Source organism: Trachemys scripta, chromosome 19 (assembly GCF_013100865.1).
Source record: "Trachemys scripta elegans isolate TJP31775 chromosome 19, CAS_Tse_1.0, whole genome shotgun sequence".
In the NCBI taxonomy this organism is placed as follows: Eukaryota; Metazoa; Chordata; order Testudines; family Emydidae; genus Trachemys; species Trachemys scripta.
Window position 1 is genome coordinate 13,130,705 of NC_048316.1, and position 16,135 is coordinate 13,146,839.

At 40.7% G+C, this 16,135-nt stretch overlaps 1 protein-coding gene and 1 long non-coding RNA gene across 7 annotated transcripts in view; one reads left to right on the top strand and one right to left on the bottom strand.

Moving 5' to 3' along the window:
* Positions 1 to 6,350: 6,350 nt before the first annotated feature.
* On the bottom strand, positions 6,351 to 9,057 carry LOC117867813. Its single transcript, XR_004643519.1, has 3 exons — positions 8,859 to 9,057; positions 6,649 to 6,787; positions 6,351 to 6,407 (listed from the first exon to the last, which is right to left on the bottom strand). It is a non-coding gene; the product is annotated as an uncharacterized LOC117867813 (long non-coding RNA).
* Positions 9,058 to 10,452: 1,395 nt separating this feature from the next.
* PRDM2 (PR/SET domain 2) overlaps positions 10,453 to 16,135 on the top strand; it is a 118,168-nt gene continuing 112,485 nt past the window's right edge. For 4 of the 6 annotated variants that reach the window (XM_034753490.1, XM_034753494.1, XM_034753492.1 and 1 more), the window contains exon 1: positions 10,468 to 10,568. The gene's annotated coding sequence lies outside the window, so the exon portion shown is untranslated. Of the gene's footprint in view, positions 10,569 to 16,135 lie in introns of all 6 variants that reach the window. The other 2 variants (XM_034753496.1, XM_034753491.1) reach the window with 2 other exon arrangements.

The window sequence follows — 16,135 nt, forward strand, 5'->3', positions numbered from 1 at the left end:
TCATATTAAGGTTCTGTAATACTGGGGTGGGGGGAGAAGGATCCTTAAAGTGTGATCGTGGTTAGAAAAGTGATTATGTAAACAAGTCACCTTTTTAGTCATCACATCTTCTCCATGTATTTATTCTGAGTCAGATCTTCTGATTCTTCTGAGAAATTATTCTTTTTTAATTCCTACTTGCACCGAATATAATATATTATACACGTGCATGCATGGATAAAACAGAGAGGGACAGACATTTTCTTCCTTTAAGAGAGAGTGAGTTGGATTCTGTTCTTGTTTGTGCAACATATACACGATAGTGAACTAAGTTCTGAATGCAGAATTTTTCGTATGGTGCTGACATATGGAAAGGATCCAGTTTGACTTTCAAATCCCAGAATGAGTGTGCTGGGTGGTCATTTACCAAAACCACCTCTTTATTTGTAAGCCAGCAAACAATGAACCCTGCAATGCTATCGAAGTCACTTCTTTGAATATAACCACATTAAACAAATTTCGATTGCTACAAGAGGCTCATTCTGACAGGAGGCATTGCTAGTTTTCATTGAGCTGACAAAAAGAGGTGCAGAAATCAGAAACTCAGAGCTAAATATAGGGTTATTTTAATGACAGTCAACAAGAATGTGTGTGCTCTGTGTGGTTCATTCAAGTTACTCTTTGGGAGAGGAGACGTTCTATATCTATACCACAAGGGGTTTTGACATAACTCAACTATTGTTGACAGTTTTGCATGCATTTACAGCTAAATTTGTCTCCCACAGATGTAGTCCCCCTCATTACATCATCTCCTCGAAAGACTTGAGTCCAAAGCTGACATACTTCCACCGACAAAACGCCAGGGTGGACACTGCTTTACCTGTGTCACCTCTGACAGTCCTCCAGCAACAATGCCCCTGTCCTCGTGGCAGTGAATGCTCTGATCACAATTTTGAACTCCACTACCCAGGGGTCACAGATACTGGAAGTCTGTCCCCTCCTTTAAAATCCTCAGAGTGTTTTGGAATTGCCTTTTTCTGGTTGCCCGCCTTGACGTGCATACCATTTGGCCCACCTTTGCGAGCAGCCAGCCATGCCGGCTCAGTGTAGAAATAACAGAGCCATATTATGTTTATTTTTCCTTTCTCAAGCTAAATGCACAATGGTTTTCAAGTGGGAAAAAAAACACTGAGTATAATTTAAACAAATGAGCCTATGTGGCTCTTTGGATCAAATGACAGTTACTAACTTTCACAATTTTATCACAAGGCTTACAATATTTGATGTTTTTCTTAAAGCCCGGGCTCTGAGAGACAGGTGATTACATAAGACGCTCAGCTTTCATTTAAAGTAAAAAATAAGTTTCTAGCCTCATGGTTGTGGACTGAGAACAGGAAATCTAAGACCAGAAGGAAAATAAAATGAAACCGACATTTATTATTTTATAAAATGCCATGACTTTTAAGCCAATCCCATAACTTTTGGGGCCTGACTCATGATTTTGGGGTTAGAGTGACCAGATGTCCTGATTTAATAGGGACAGTCCCGATATGTGGGGCTTTTTCTTATATAAGCTCCTATTACTCCCCCTCCCCCCCGTCCCGATTTTTCACACTTGCTGTCTGGTCACCCTATTTGGGGTTGACAATCCTGAAATCATGAAACACAGAAATATGGCTTGCATGTTTGACATCACTCTAGTCTGTGCCCATAATCAGATAAAGGTCTGGGGACTTTACTGAGGGAAATAAAATGGAAATTGAATTGTATGTCTGCACGATTGCCACCAGATGGTGCAAATTTTCATACACAGTAAATGCAGGAAAAAAGAAGAAAGCATCTTATAGGTGAGTAGCCAGATTCATGTAAATGACTCCAAGTAGAAGCAAACATGTGGCTATCCCAAGAAAACCAACCAGTGAAACCAAACAGGTTTGCAGGCAGCAGAGTCTAATGGCATCCAGTCTGACATATTCTATGCCAAAGTTAAGCAGCTCAGTTTGGCTCAAAATGGCTGAATGATCAACCACTGAGAAACAACTCTGAGAGCTGAATCACTGATGGACCATGAAATACAAAAGACTGAGTCTTGTATTAAAATACCATAGAGGGAAGAGATCCTGAGTTAAGTGTTGCATGAGACTGTGAGGTTGCTACTAGAAACTCTTCTGTTTTGAGCTGTAATAACAGAGTTAATAAGGTGTCATGTTCACTATCTGGTTTTTGGTTGTTGTTGTTTTTTCCTTAATACTGCAGACCTGCTAACTTTCACACATTCCTTATGAGACTCAATCAGTCCGGGTTGAGTCTGAAGTCTTTTTTTTTTTTTTTTTTAAAGTTCCTCTCTCTTGTGAGGAAGGATTTTATGATTTGTTTTGACAAGACATTTATTATCTCAGATTGCTCATTTAAATGATCGCAGCTTGAGAGTCCTGATAATGCATGAAGGAATTGTGCTTCACTTATACATATTTCAGCAGCTCACAATAAATGTAGGTTTCAAGTAAGTAGAAGCACCTGGCTGGTGATATTAAATTGTTGTGCATAAAGATGAAAGTATGGTCTCTACTATTTTTTGTCTTCCATAAGTAAACCTGTAATGTCACTTCTGGATTGCAAATGCCTTGGTTCACAGCAGGAACTCCAATTTACCCAGTGTCAATACCTTTGTTATTGCAGTTATGAAATGAACCTCGGTTATTTCCAGAGACAAATGTGGCTTTTGAATTCTGATGAAGGTTCTCTCTTGTGTTGGAGACTATGACTTTGAAAATGTACTGTCCACACTGCATAGTTTGCAGAAGTCCCCTTTCATATGCTAATAAGCCTTTGACAGCAAGAGGAGTTGAGTCTCATCAAAGTTTTTTCTCTGGTGATATTTCTTCCCCTTCAAGGTAAACACACACTCAGAAGCTAGTATTCTACCTTAGAAAAGCACCAGTTATTGCAACCGCATCAGACCTTTGGTTTTCAGGAGGACACATGGCAGCCTACCATGTATTTTATGTGGTCATCATAATTGTTTAAATAAAAAATTGTTTTAAATGCCAGCCAGTAACTTGCAAATATATCTCTCACTTTCTACATCTACTGTATTTACGCTGTACTGAATTAAAGCAGCAAATGGCAAGAAATACTAGAAAGATTTAGGCAATCTGGAGGGGAGTCAGAAAACAGCAACAAAAAACAAAGGGGCTGATCTAACTTACAAGGAAAGATTAAATTTACATTAGGTACGTTTTTGAAAATTTGCACCAGTGAGGTATTTATACCTGTGCAAATTTCTCTAATGTCCCCAGACCTAAATATTTATAGCCTGATTAAATAAAAACTAATGAGGCAATACAAGAACTTTTTATTAGTATTTGAAGGATATGAACACCAAGGAGGAGTAGAATTGTTTTGGGTCTAGTGAGCTGTAAGTAGGAGTAACGGGATAAAACAAGGAAAAGGTAAATACAGGCTGAAAAGTTTTGTGATAGTGAGGTCACTAAAGATTTCCTTTTCCCGGGGAAGGTGGTGGAATCCCTATGATCTGACACATATAAATGCTGACAAAGTACCGTTTATCTGTCTCAGGTATTTCTAAAATTGCCTATTGCTCGGGTATCTTATGTGCTGAGACTATGCGTTAAGGAATAGAACTGTCTGAATAATTCCAAAATTAATAGATAACAGATAAAAGGGGTGGGTTCCGTTCATTGGGGTTGTATTATTGTTTTTGAGTATTTGGATGGCTAATGGATATTTGTGAAAATTCACAAATCCTAAACAGTGTTAAAAATTTTAGCATGAATGATCACTCATTTAAACATTCATACTAGGTGTGTTACTCATTATTCTTTGTTTCCCATCATTTATCATTTGTTTTTCTGTTTAAAAAGTTTCAGTCATCGAAACAGGGAGCAGAAATACTCCTAAATGACCAGTAACAGACCATGAATAACAATAATCAAAGTAAAAGCAACCCCTAAGCAAAATGTGTGTTCATAAGTCATTCAATGAAAAATTATCCATAATAAATGTTAAGTGTTTTGGCTTTTATATGTATATATCACACACTACTATATGTTTATACTGGAAAAATCAAAGTCAAAGAAATGCACCTTGCACTTGGAGAGGAAGGTAGTGAGGTTTGGGATGATCCTTAGCTCTTGTGGGAGTTCGTTCAGGCTTGGGTTGGTCCTCTACATTGTATTTCTCTTGTGGACTGTGACTTATATTGTAGCTTCACATGTAGTTCCCAAAATCTAAACAAGTTCCTACCCCCTTTTAAAATATGGCCTGCCTAGAAGTGTGGGGGTAAATTCCATTCAGTAGGAGAGTCCCAAATATTTATTAAATTTCAGTCATACAGAGTATTCAACAAGGACACAAGATCTGTGGGGAGGAGGTTATTTTTTATCTCATTTGTTTTTGGTACTGGGATAGACTGTCCCCTTTTCTTACTTGGCTGAGCACAGAGTAGGGGGTCCCACCCTATCCAGTTCACCCAGATCTTGGACCTGAAGACCTCTTTCAGAGCACAATTCCTGCTCTCCCAATATTCCCTGATGTGAGCAAATAGACTATGAGAGGACAGAACCTTGGTTCTACCCCTGCCTCACCTTACTCATTGGCTACAGTAGCTGGCCAGGTAGAAGAACTTTCTTCCCCGCTGACCATGGAGCAAGAGGGGAGTTAAGCAAGGAATTGTGACATAATTCAGTCTGGAGGCCAAGCAGTTATACATGCCCCCGGCCTAAAGACTCAAACTGGCCCACCCATATGACCCAATCAGCAATATGAAGATTCCAGCAATGAAAGATATCTTCCAAGAACTGTAATGAAAACCCTTGGTCACAGATGAACATTCCATTTGTGAGTGAAAGAAATGAATACCTTTTTTCTAATGCTCACCATTGCTTCTGTTAAGGGCTAATTCTTCGTAAAATGCATTAAATATCTCAATTTAATTTTTTATTTTCAATTTATATCACAGTAAGCCAGGGCAAAACCAAAAGCCTGGATCCAAATCCACTGATCTTTGGATCTGATCAAAATCTGAATTTGGATCAAAGTTTTGCAAATGACTTCTATATATAGAATGGATCAGTCAACAAAATCCTAGATCTGAACATACCAGAACCTTGGACTCTTTAAAATCTGGATCCAAATTCTGCAGCGTAAGCCCACCTCTGTTTTTTAAAAGTAAGTTATGTGGTACAAACAGAGCTGATCATTTTTAAATCATGTTGTTTTTCTTGCTGTAGTTTAGAAACTGCACTGATTATATTTTACCACATTTCATTGTGATCCCCAAACTCACTTTAAATGAAGATTTTAGTTTAGAAATGATTTGGCTAATGAGCTCTCTCTCTCTCACTCACACCTTTTGAAAAGACTATGAAGGCCTTTCAAATGAACAACTGAAAACATTAGGCTTAGATGAGAATATATGCCCACTTGTGAAAGAGAACAGATGGACTGCAGACAGCCTACCAGTACATTGGTGCATCTACCATCAAAATGCAGACCACACAATGATACCAACCTCTTAGTAATGTTTAATTGGAAGAGAAAGACTATATCAGTCATCCCATTGTTAACATGTTGGAGGTGTTAATTATCTAAAGAGCTGATAGAGTGACAGCTTCTGCTGAAGAGAGTTTTATACTGAAAGATCCTTTTTTCTCTCTTCCCCTTGAAAATGTGCATGTAACCCCAATTAATGATTATTGAAGATCTGCATATGTATTGAAAGGCTAATGATACCTAGTGCTTTATATCTTCAAAGTACTTTACAAACATGAACTAATAAATCTTCAAAACAAACTTGGGAGGTAGCTTACGTAATATCCTCTTATTTTAGCGAGGGAAACTAGCAGAGAGGTCAAATGATTTTCCCAAGCCAAAGAAAGAATTATAGTTTGGCAGTTCCTGGGTCCCAATCCCATGCTGAAAACACTAACTCATACCTTTGTCTATTTCCCTGACAGCTAATAAAATCTTGTCTATTATCAACTAACCATCTTAAGTTTCAGAGAAGTAGCCATGTTAGTCTGTATCCACAAAAAGAATAGGAGTACTTGTGGCACTTTAGAGACTAACAAATTTATTGTAGCATAAGCTTTCATCGGCTACAGCTCACTTCATCAGATGCATGAACCATCTGAAGTACTTTGGAGGGAACTATTATTGTATTTGAGTTTTTTCTGTTCATGTGATCTCTGTTGCCTGCTTTAGTGTTCTATTTTTGTTTCTTAAAATAGCATATGAAATATTTCTTTTTGTAAAGACAAACACTTTAATAAAGTTGACTTTGTATTAAAACAAAGCTGTATTTTCTTCTTCAGAAGCAATGCTAAAAGTGATTTGGAATTAAGATATATGTTCATTCACATGAATGTATCTAAACAGGGTTTCATAGCACTTCTAATACTGAATACCTAAATGGGTAAAAAGAAAAATGACAGTAGGTCATTGCCTTAGATCAAGTATAAAGCCAATTCCAATTTAAAAAAAATAAAAAGCACAAAATACCCCAAACAGTTCCATAATGTAACAAACTACCAAGCAAAACCTGACTACTTCTCCAATACATAAACTAAGCCTACATTTTATTTAAAAAAGTATATATGGCACTCTTGCCCTTTTATAGGGGGGCAATTTCCCAGAATTCCCACTCACCTGTTTTCCTATACCACTATCCCAAGCTTTAGCTTCCAGTTTAGGACTACATTTCCCATGATGACCTTTAGTCAAGCATCCTCCAATCAGCTACAAGCTGGGTCTTTAAATGAGGCTTCTAGAGGGGGGGAGGTTCCTCCTTTAAAAAGGAAGGAAGGTTGAATTAATTCCAATATATGAAAAAAAAGTTCTTTCTCCTTCTCTTCCCACAAATAGGTGAGTAAATACAGATCCATAGGTAATAAACATTGTAAAAAAACCTAACAGGGTTTAAAGTCTTATGGAAAAATATTATTATTTTGCATTTAGTGCTATAGTTGTGCATGGTGCTTTACAAGTGAATAAATAATCCAGGTCCCCTATCCTATGGAATTCATAATCTAAATTAGACCAGATCATAAAATGTCAGCATCTGGGATATAAGGAGTAAAAATGGAGTGGGGAATTCTGCTGTTAGGACAGCATATATTTTTAAACATGAATGAAAATCTACTTTCATATGGGTAAGTATAATATGTAAAGGTTATATGTTGTATTTTACCTGAGGATAATTGGTAATTACTTAAAGAAACCTTAATTCTAAATTAACTTTTTTGTGGGTGGGAGGATTTGTGTGTGCTAGCCATGTTCCCTCCCTTCCCCATTTGCCTTCATCCCTTCTAACATAACAAGTCTCCAGTTTCTCAGCAGATCTGAGGCTTGGTTTCTATTAGAAAACTTGCATCGGTAGAATTAAATTGATTAGTAAAACCAGTGCGACCCCTAATATAGATGCACTTTAAGATTTTTCGTTTATGCTTAAGCCAATTTAATGTACTATAATAAGTTAGAACAGTTTAAGCATGTCTATGTTAGTGGTTTGCTGCTGGTGTAACTAGACTAGTTTTAAATTGGTTTTGTTACACTGGTGCACATTTTCTAATGTAGACAAACCATGAATATTCCAGGTGAGAAAAGTGGCTGATCAATCTTCTAAAAAAAGAGGAGAAAAACAAGTATAGTAATACATTTACATTTATACAGAGCCCCTTTCTCTCCAAAGTGCTGAACACACTATGAACATATAAATCCACTGAAATGCATCCACCTCCGGGTATATGCGAGGTAGGGATCAGCATAATAATGGAGGAAAGATTTTGGCCAGGACACTGGAGCATGCGCCTACTCTTACAAAAATGAGTCCTAGAGGCTGAGGTTTTCAAAGCAGTACAAAGGAATTAGCCATATATCTTCCACAATAGAAAAAAATCCTTTGCACTGACTTTAAAATCTCAACAAGGGAGCTTTAATGTCCATGAGGCAGAAAGGGCCTTAGTTATCTGATCGTCCCAAGCAGACTACAAGGAAACGCAGTTTATCTGTCTTGAGAGAAGGGCTGAGAAGACCCTGCTGGGAACTGAATTTCTGGTTCTGAAGAATCTTGCCATTACAACCCTGAATTTAGCTTATCTTGTCCCAAGAGCTTTGTGGGGTCTAACTTATAAAAGGATAGCTCTTAATCAAGAATTTTTATTTTCAAAATACTTGTCTTTGTATATTCTGTACAGTCTTTGAATTTACCAGACACCCATAGCCTGAAGTAACTACAAAATGTAAAGGGGGGAAGGGCATCCGTGAGGAGCAAGGAGGTGCTGCCTTGGTGCCACCCAACTTCTGGGAAAAAGAAGAACAGGAGTACTTGTGGCACCTTAGAGACTAACAGATTTATTAGAGCATAAGCTTTCGTGGACTACAGCCCACTTCTTCGGATGCATATAGAATGGAACATATATTGAGGAGATATATATACACACATACAGAGAGCATAAACAGGTGGGAGTTGTCTTACCAACTCTGAGAGGCCAATTAATTAAGAGAAAAAAAACTTTTGAAGTGATAATCAAGCTAGCCTAGTACAGACAGTTTGATAAGAAGTGTGAGAATACTTACAAGGGGAGATAGATTCAGTGTTTGTAATGGCTCAGCCATTCCCAGTCCTTATTCAAAGTCCACGAAAGCTTATGCTCTAATAAATCTGTTAGTCTCTAAGGTGCCACAAGTACTCCTGTTCTTCTTTTTGCGGATACAGACTAACACGGCTGCTACTCTGAAACCAACTTCTGGGAAAGGTCCTGGGATTTCTGACAGGGTGCTGTCCCTGAACTTTGCTCAGGACTTCATTTCTGAATCAGTCTCCGGCTAGCAGGAGTTAAATTTGAAACTCTACTCACCTTTCTGTGCTGGAAGGGAGAAGGAGTTTTCTGCCTTCTCTCCTACATCCAGGGTTTCCTTGCCTGCTACAAGGATGGAGAATTGGGTTTTGCTACTTTCCGTCCCTCAGAGATTCCTAGTTATTGGGAGGGAGAAATGGTGTGTTCTTGTTATACTCCTCTCCTCCAATTTTCTGTTCTTGGGACTTCCTCCATGAATAACTCCAGGACCTGCTTCAACTACCTGTAGTTTTGACAAGCAGCTGCAGTGAGAAATGAACATTATTCTTGACTGTTTTCACTGCTGACCACAGGGTTCTGATTTCTGAAGAGCAGCTGTGAATCTGGCTTTTGTCCTGGTAATTTCACTCTGCTGTTGCATGGCAAAGCTATGGACAACAACAGAGGCACAGGAGTTGTCTGGCTTCAGATTCTGCACTCTTTAAAGTTGAAAGGTTATCTTTGCAACCATAAGTATTAGAAATTGAATGGATTATTTTAAATTCAGCAAAAATTATCAAGTTAGGCAATTTTTCCTTGCTTGCTAGGGAAAGTTTCCAATTCACCATGTGGAACAGTATTCTTCAAACCAGATATTATATAGTTTGTATTGATACTTGGCCCATACTTATCAGTAATTTTACTCTACCTTTTTATGTACATGCACAATTAATATGAAACCAAATCAACTCAAACTACAAAAATACCCTTCTACACTTTAGATTTCTAAACCAGAGTCAGAGTTTGGGAGTCTTGGGAAACGGGGCCTTTTGAACTGGTCATAAAATGGGAATATTATATATTTTTTTAAATTGTGAAGAAATTGTCCTTTTTCATCACAAAATTTCAATGTTTCTCTAGCTCTACTTTGAGGGTACTGGGCCATGGAAGAAGGGGGTCAAGGTCGAAGTTTTGCTGGTCTTGAGAGTGCGGGACTAGGTAGGGAGCGGGCAGAGGAGGGGTTTGGAGAAGTGACTAGGGAGGGGGCAGAGGCAGGGCGTCGGGAAGGAGTTTGGGACTGAGTAAGAAGGGGGCAGAAGTGGGTTGGGGGAGTAGGGAAGGGTTATGGGGAGTGGCCAGAGGTGGGTTTGGGGGGAACAGAGAGGGAGCACAGGCAGAGGTAGTTTGGGGAGTAGGGAGAGGACAGAGGCAGGTTTGGGGGGGCAGAGTTGGGTTTGGGGCCATAGGGAGGGAGCACAGGCAGGTATGGGGGAGTGGGGAGGAGATGGGGTAGCTGGGGGAGTAGGGAGAGGACAGAGGCAGGGTTGGGCGGAGTCAGGAAGGGTTTGGGGGGCAGAGGTGGGTTTGGGGCCATAGGGAGGGGGCACAGGCAGGTTTGGGGGAGTGGGGAGAAGACAGAGGCAGGAAGGGTTGGGGGGGCAGAGGTGGGTTTGGGGCCATAGGGAGCGGGCACAGGCAGGTTTGGGGGGGAGTGGGAAGGGGGCTGGTGAAGTGGGGAGGGGGCAGAGAGTTTGGGGAGGGGACTTAGGGGCAGAGGCGGGTCGGGGTGACCCAGGAGAGCTGGGCGATGCCTGGGGGCGGACAGGGGGGGCACTGGCTCGGGGTTCCCTGCTGGGGGGGGGGGCCCGTTCCTCAGCGCCCCCCTCCTCTCGACGTCACTTCCGAGGCCGGAGACAAAATGGCGTCCGGCTGGTGCCGGAGCCTGGGGCTGCTCCGGGCCACTTAGAACCGGGCCGGCCGCAGGGGGAGGGGGTGTCGGCGGCAGCGCAGGTAAGCGGGACCCGGCAGAGCTGCCCGCAGACGCCGCCGCTGCAGGGGCTTTGGGTCCCGGGCTGGGAGCCTCGGCACGGGGCCGCTGGGGGCGCCCTACCCGGAGCTAGGGAGGGGCCCTGGGGGGAGCCCGGGGACGGCCCTGCGGTGGGAGGGGCGGTCAGGTGGGTCCCTTGCGGGAGCGCTGTGGAGCCGGCTCCATGGGAGGATGCCCCTCGGCCGGGGCTGGTAGATGGGGGCTCCGGGGTGTGTCTCAGGCTCTGGGGTGGGGGCTGTGGGGAATAAAGGACCCCCTCAGCCGTGAACCCCAACGTTGTGCCTTGGAGGAGGCGAGCAGGGCTCCTGGGGACACCCCCTGCTGGGGTGCTGGAGCCTGGGGGAGAGGGTCGGGGGCAGAGCCCTGACAGGCTGGGGGACAGCGGATGGAGTATTGTGCACAGGGGGGCAACGAGGGGTGGGAATCCATTGGGGAAGTGGCGCTGCGTCCATCGAGGTATGTTTAAAAATGTCTCCGCGAAATAACGTTTTTGCAGTGGTCTGGGGCGTTCGGACAGATGTTGGAAATGCCCCAAACGAAGGATAAACGTCCCAAATGCAATGACATTCCCCCCTGGCCGGTTTGAACTTGCAATATAATAAACCTCATTCCAACACCCAATAATCTTTAGCCTACCCTCTCATCAGACGCCGTGACAATTGATGAGCCTTGCAGCTCACCTAAAGACCAAGAATCCAAGCTCTGTTTGACCAGGGACAAATGAATTCCAGAATTAAAGGCCTAGTTTGCTCATAAAAATTAGATCGACCTAGCTGCGTTGGTCTGGGTGTGAAAATCTTCATGCACTGTGCGATGGAGTTGGGTTGACCAGACCATCACTGTAGATGCTGCTGAATTGGTTGACGAAGTAATCCATCAATTTAGCTACCACCTTTTGGAGAGTTGTACACAGACTCCTCACTGAAAATACCCTGTAACAGGCTCTCTTGCACAAACCAGAGAGCTCTTGCTTGGAGGTGTAGCAGTATCGTTGGGGAGAGAGAGAGAGATGGTTCCTCAGGTAGCCTCAAACATGGAGTGCTGGTATGATGAAATGTTCTCTTTGCAAAGCACTGTGTAATGAGCGGGTAGACACATTCTGCACTAAAGTTTCCAAATGATCTTAAAAACTGTAGAGTGTACGGCAGGACTTTGATTTTGAGGGACAAAGAAAATGTCAAACCCTTTCATCAGTTGCAGATGGAAAAAAGCTGCTCTTGTCAGTCACTACCTGAGCATCCAAATGCAGCCAAAGATCTAATAACCTCCATATTCTGGATTTGAGTAATAAACAGAAGACATCAAGGAGTCTGGTGGCACCCTAAAGACTAACAGATTTATTTGGGCATAAGCTTTCGTGGGTAAAAACCTCACGAGTCTTTAGGGTGCCACCAGACTCCTTGTTGTTTTTGTAAATAGAGACTAACACGGCTACCCCCTGATACTAAACAGAAGACATGCTTTCCTCCTCTAGTGGAGCTGCTAACATCTCTCCAATTTGTTCTCCCAATTTACCAATAGTCTCTGTCTTGATTCAGCTACCAACTCTCATATAACTCCTGTTCTTGGCTAGTCATCCCTCTCACTAGCTGAATCAGAGAAGATGGAGATGGTAGAGTAAGGTGCTGTCAATGTCCAAAAGCCTCAATAACTCATACCAATGTCATCACACACCCTGCAAAGTCTAATGTTTACAGTCTTCTCATTAAGATTTTCAAACTGTCACTACCACTGGTGTAGCTCTACTAGTGCGAGCATTAGTATAGACTGACCTCCAGCAATTTAACTCCTGTGCTCTCTAGACTTGCTCTGTGCAGGTGAGATGACAGTGGTTAAAACACTGGTAGCGGGTCAACATTAGCACTCCCACTGTTGCTACTACAAATGGAATTGCTGACAGCAGTAGTGGGTGATTTTAAGAAACAAAAGACCCCTCAGACATGCTGAATAGTAGGTGTGACAAGATAGAACTCTGTGATGCCCTGCATGAAAGGCTTCAGGCTGATGGGTCAGCACTGTCCCCTGGGATCTCTTAGAATGAAAGGAATAGAGCAACCCTCTTGCTATCCTTGGCAGTTATTGTAGACATGTGGCCCAAACTGCAGGCTCAGCAACGTTGTAGGCAACTTTCATATGTAAAACAGCACACTTATTTTATCTTCCCCACGATTTTCTACAATGGATGTGTTAGTGGGGAGACGAAGGTTTAAGTCCCTGGGAACGGGACTGTAGATGTACAGTTGCGCAGATGTAGGGATTCTGAGAACAAAAAGCCTTTTTCCGGGGAGGCAGACGTGAAGGGGGTGCTGTTTATGTGTGTTCAGCTGAGGGTGACAGGTTTTCAGGAGTTGGGCTGGACACCCTCATTCCTTCCCTTTTCAGGAGTAGGAACTGTCCAGATAGAAACACTGACTTTTGTTTTAAAAACTTGTATATGTGAGTTTTTATTGTTTAAAAAATAGGTAACACGTGACTCTGCATGTGTGCAATGTATGTATGCATCGCTGGAGTAAAAGAAACACACATGGACAAGTCTCCTTTATTTTGGCTTTCCATATCATCCCTTGCCTAAAAATGGAAGTGAAAGATACAGCAGTAAATGAAAGTGAATCTAAATGTCTCTCAGTAACTTCCTGGGCTGTTAAGATTTGAAATGGTTGATGAAGGGCTGATGCTCCTAGTCCCCACCCCTCTCCTTTGAAGTCAAGTGTGTAATTCACAGACAGTGAAGATTTCATAGAACTCTGTGTAAGAGCAGTATTGTGTCCTGGGTTCTTTTGCCAACCTTCCTTTCCCCAGCACTGTTGCACAGATTGTGATTGGGCCATTAGTGTCAAATCTCCACTGCAGAAATGGCTGCGTTTCAGTGCTATATGCAGGTACTTTTTGAAGCACTTAGGGATGAGAAGGAATGATATAAATGTAAAATATTAAATATTGTGCCTTTCTAGGTGTCTTTCTACTGCAGAGAGAAATGTGCAGGCTGCACACTGTAGCTGACAGGTGTAGTAAGATTGCTCTATACTCTTTCCAGGGGTATATAAACTCAGCTGGGAAAAAAAGCATGCTGAAACTTCTACATCAGATCTTTTCTTCAAATTTAACTTAAATCTTTTTCTGTTTAGTTAGCATTGCTATCGTATTTACTGCTTTCAGATGTTGTCTATTGTGCCCTTTTGGATCATGTTTTCATTCGCTTTACTAAATGGTTTAGGTACCAGTAACATTTTTATTCTTGTGCATCAGTATATTAGAGATACGTTTAAGATATACATTAACATTTTACGTATCACAGGTCCTATTCAAAACACTGACTTTCTACGCATCATGGAAATATTTGTATATGAACAAACAATTCTACGGTATTACCAATAGGTTTCCTTCTGAAACATTACTTGTATTGTGCCTATTGTTTCAATGCAGTACTCATAATTTTGGGTGCCCTACCTACAGCAGATTTTTTTGAGGCTGCTTTGAAGTGTGCCTTTGATGCACCTTAGGAGAGCCTTACAGCGCTGCTGCTTATTTCATGCTGTCTTTGTTCGATTGTTTAAAGGGCAGCCATCAACTCAAAATCTAATAATTAAAAAAAAAAAAAGTTCCCATACCAATTTGTGGCTTAGAAATCATATTTTAGCTTATTTTTTTCTGTTGCTATATGAAAGACTCATAGAAGCTAAAGGGGGAGGAGAACTGATTAACTATATAAAGGAAAGAATGACACTGATCATGAATAATGTGCTGTAAAATCAATAATGTAAATATCTGAAAAATAGAAAAAATATTTGTTCTTTAATATGTCAGTTACACTTAAATGATGCTTGCAACAATGGTAGTCACGTTTTTTCAGGCTGAAGTGTAATTTTTAGGTTAACTTGTTCCTGTAGATTTCTTTTGAATTGTATCTTTAAAACAAAAATGGGCTTCATGAAGCAAAGAAAGTTTATCTATTTATTTATTTTGGGGGGTTATATTCTTTAGGGTTTTCTGTTCTGTGGTATTTAGAAAACATGGTTTAGAGGTTAGAGTAAGGGATTGGGAGCTGGGACTACTGAAATCAGTTCTCATTCTGTTGTTGACTTTTCTGTGTGACACGGACAAATCATTGAACGTCTCTGTGCCTGAGGTTTACCTGTCGTGGTCATAATACTTATCTCAGGGGTATTGAGTATTAATTAATTGCTGATTATAAAGGGTTTCTTTTGAGATCCTCTGATGAAAGACTAGATGAGCACAAAGTGTTAACATTGTATTTGTGACATGTAAGCGTTAGCTTTTTGCTTCAGTTCTTTTCAGTTTTATTTTTCTCTATTGTGGCCGAGTGTTGAATGTGTCCTAGTTTGTAGATTGCCACACAGGTAAGGTAGGTAGGTAAATCAGGAAGAATGGGGAGCTTTAACCCACGATTACCTCGTTTGGGTAGTAATCAAACCCTAGTTTTAACACAGCTTTAAATGTGTGCAACTAGTCTGTTTTCAGATCCTTGCTTATGTAACTGTCCTCTGACCTGTCCCTGACTATCCTATTACTTAGTCTACAATGGGAAGAAATTAGTTGTTCCGGAGAGCTTGATGTGTGGGTGTGGTGAACTCAGGTGTTATTTTTGCATTGAAGATTTCTTAGCATGATTATCTGTTAAAAGTATTTATTTAGGTTAAAGCAGTTCACTTGATTACTTAATATACTGGTGTTGCTTGGGGTCCCCCAGGGTTAATATTGCAACAGTGCTTACTTATGGTTTCTGTAGGATCACTGATTCACTTTTGCAGCCCATCTTCACTTTGTTTTTGTTTTGGCAGTCCGGAATGACTGAAAATGTCTTTGTAATTAAGCTCCCACAGACAATGCTCATTGTTTCGATTTTTTTGAAGGTCTGAATTTAAAAAAGCCTTTTAGGGTTAACATCAATTAAGATATTTCTACAAGCCTTATTTCACTGAATTTGTTCAAAATTGTTATATGTTAAAAATCTCAATATTAAATAGCAGGAATAAAAATGGAAATGTGACCGTCCTTTTTGTGGTATAATTAAAAAAAACAAAAACAACTTTTCTGGTCACAAGTGATGGAAAATCACACTGTATGACTTGTTCTCTTTCATCTTCTGTCACTGATTTTCAGTATGAGCTTGGGCAAGTCGTATAAACAGTCTGCACCTGGTTTTCAGTGTCTAAAATGGGAGTAATCTTTGTCTGTTTTTCCTATCTATAAATTGGGGGTAGACGTCCTTTTTTTTGGATTAAAGAGTTTCCACATGTACAAAAATGATTAATATTGCTTATATAATCAAAATTTACCCTATTTAGTTTAAACTTAGAACTTTTGCTAAAAATACTATAAAGGCTAGATAAAAATATGGTCTGCAAATACAGTTTTTGTGCTGGATGACTTTTGTTTATTTCTTAATTTTATTCCATCTATGGTGTGTTTTTCTTTTTTAGTATAAAATATCTTTTAATCATAAACTTTGCAAGTACAGTTCAGAACAAGGCCAAGGTATTTTGTCTGTAAATTAAGCCAGAGCTACTGC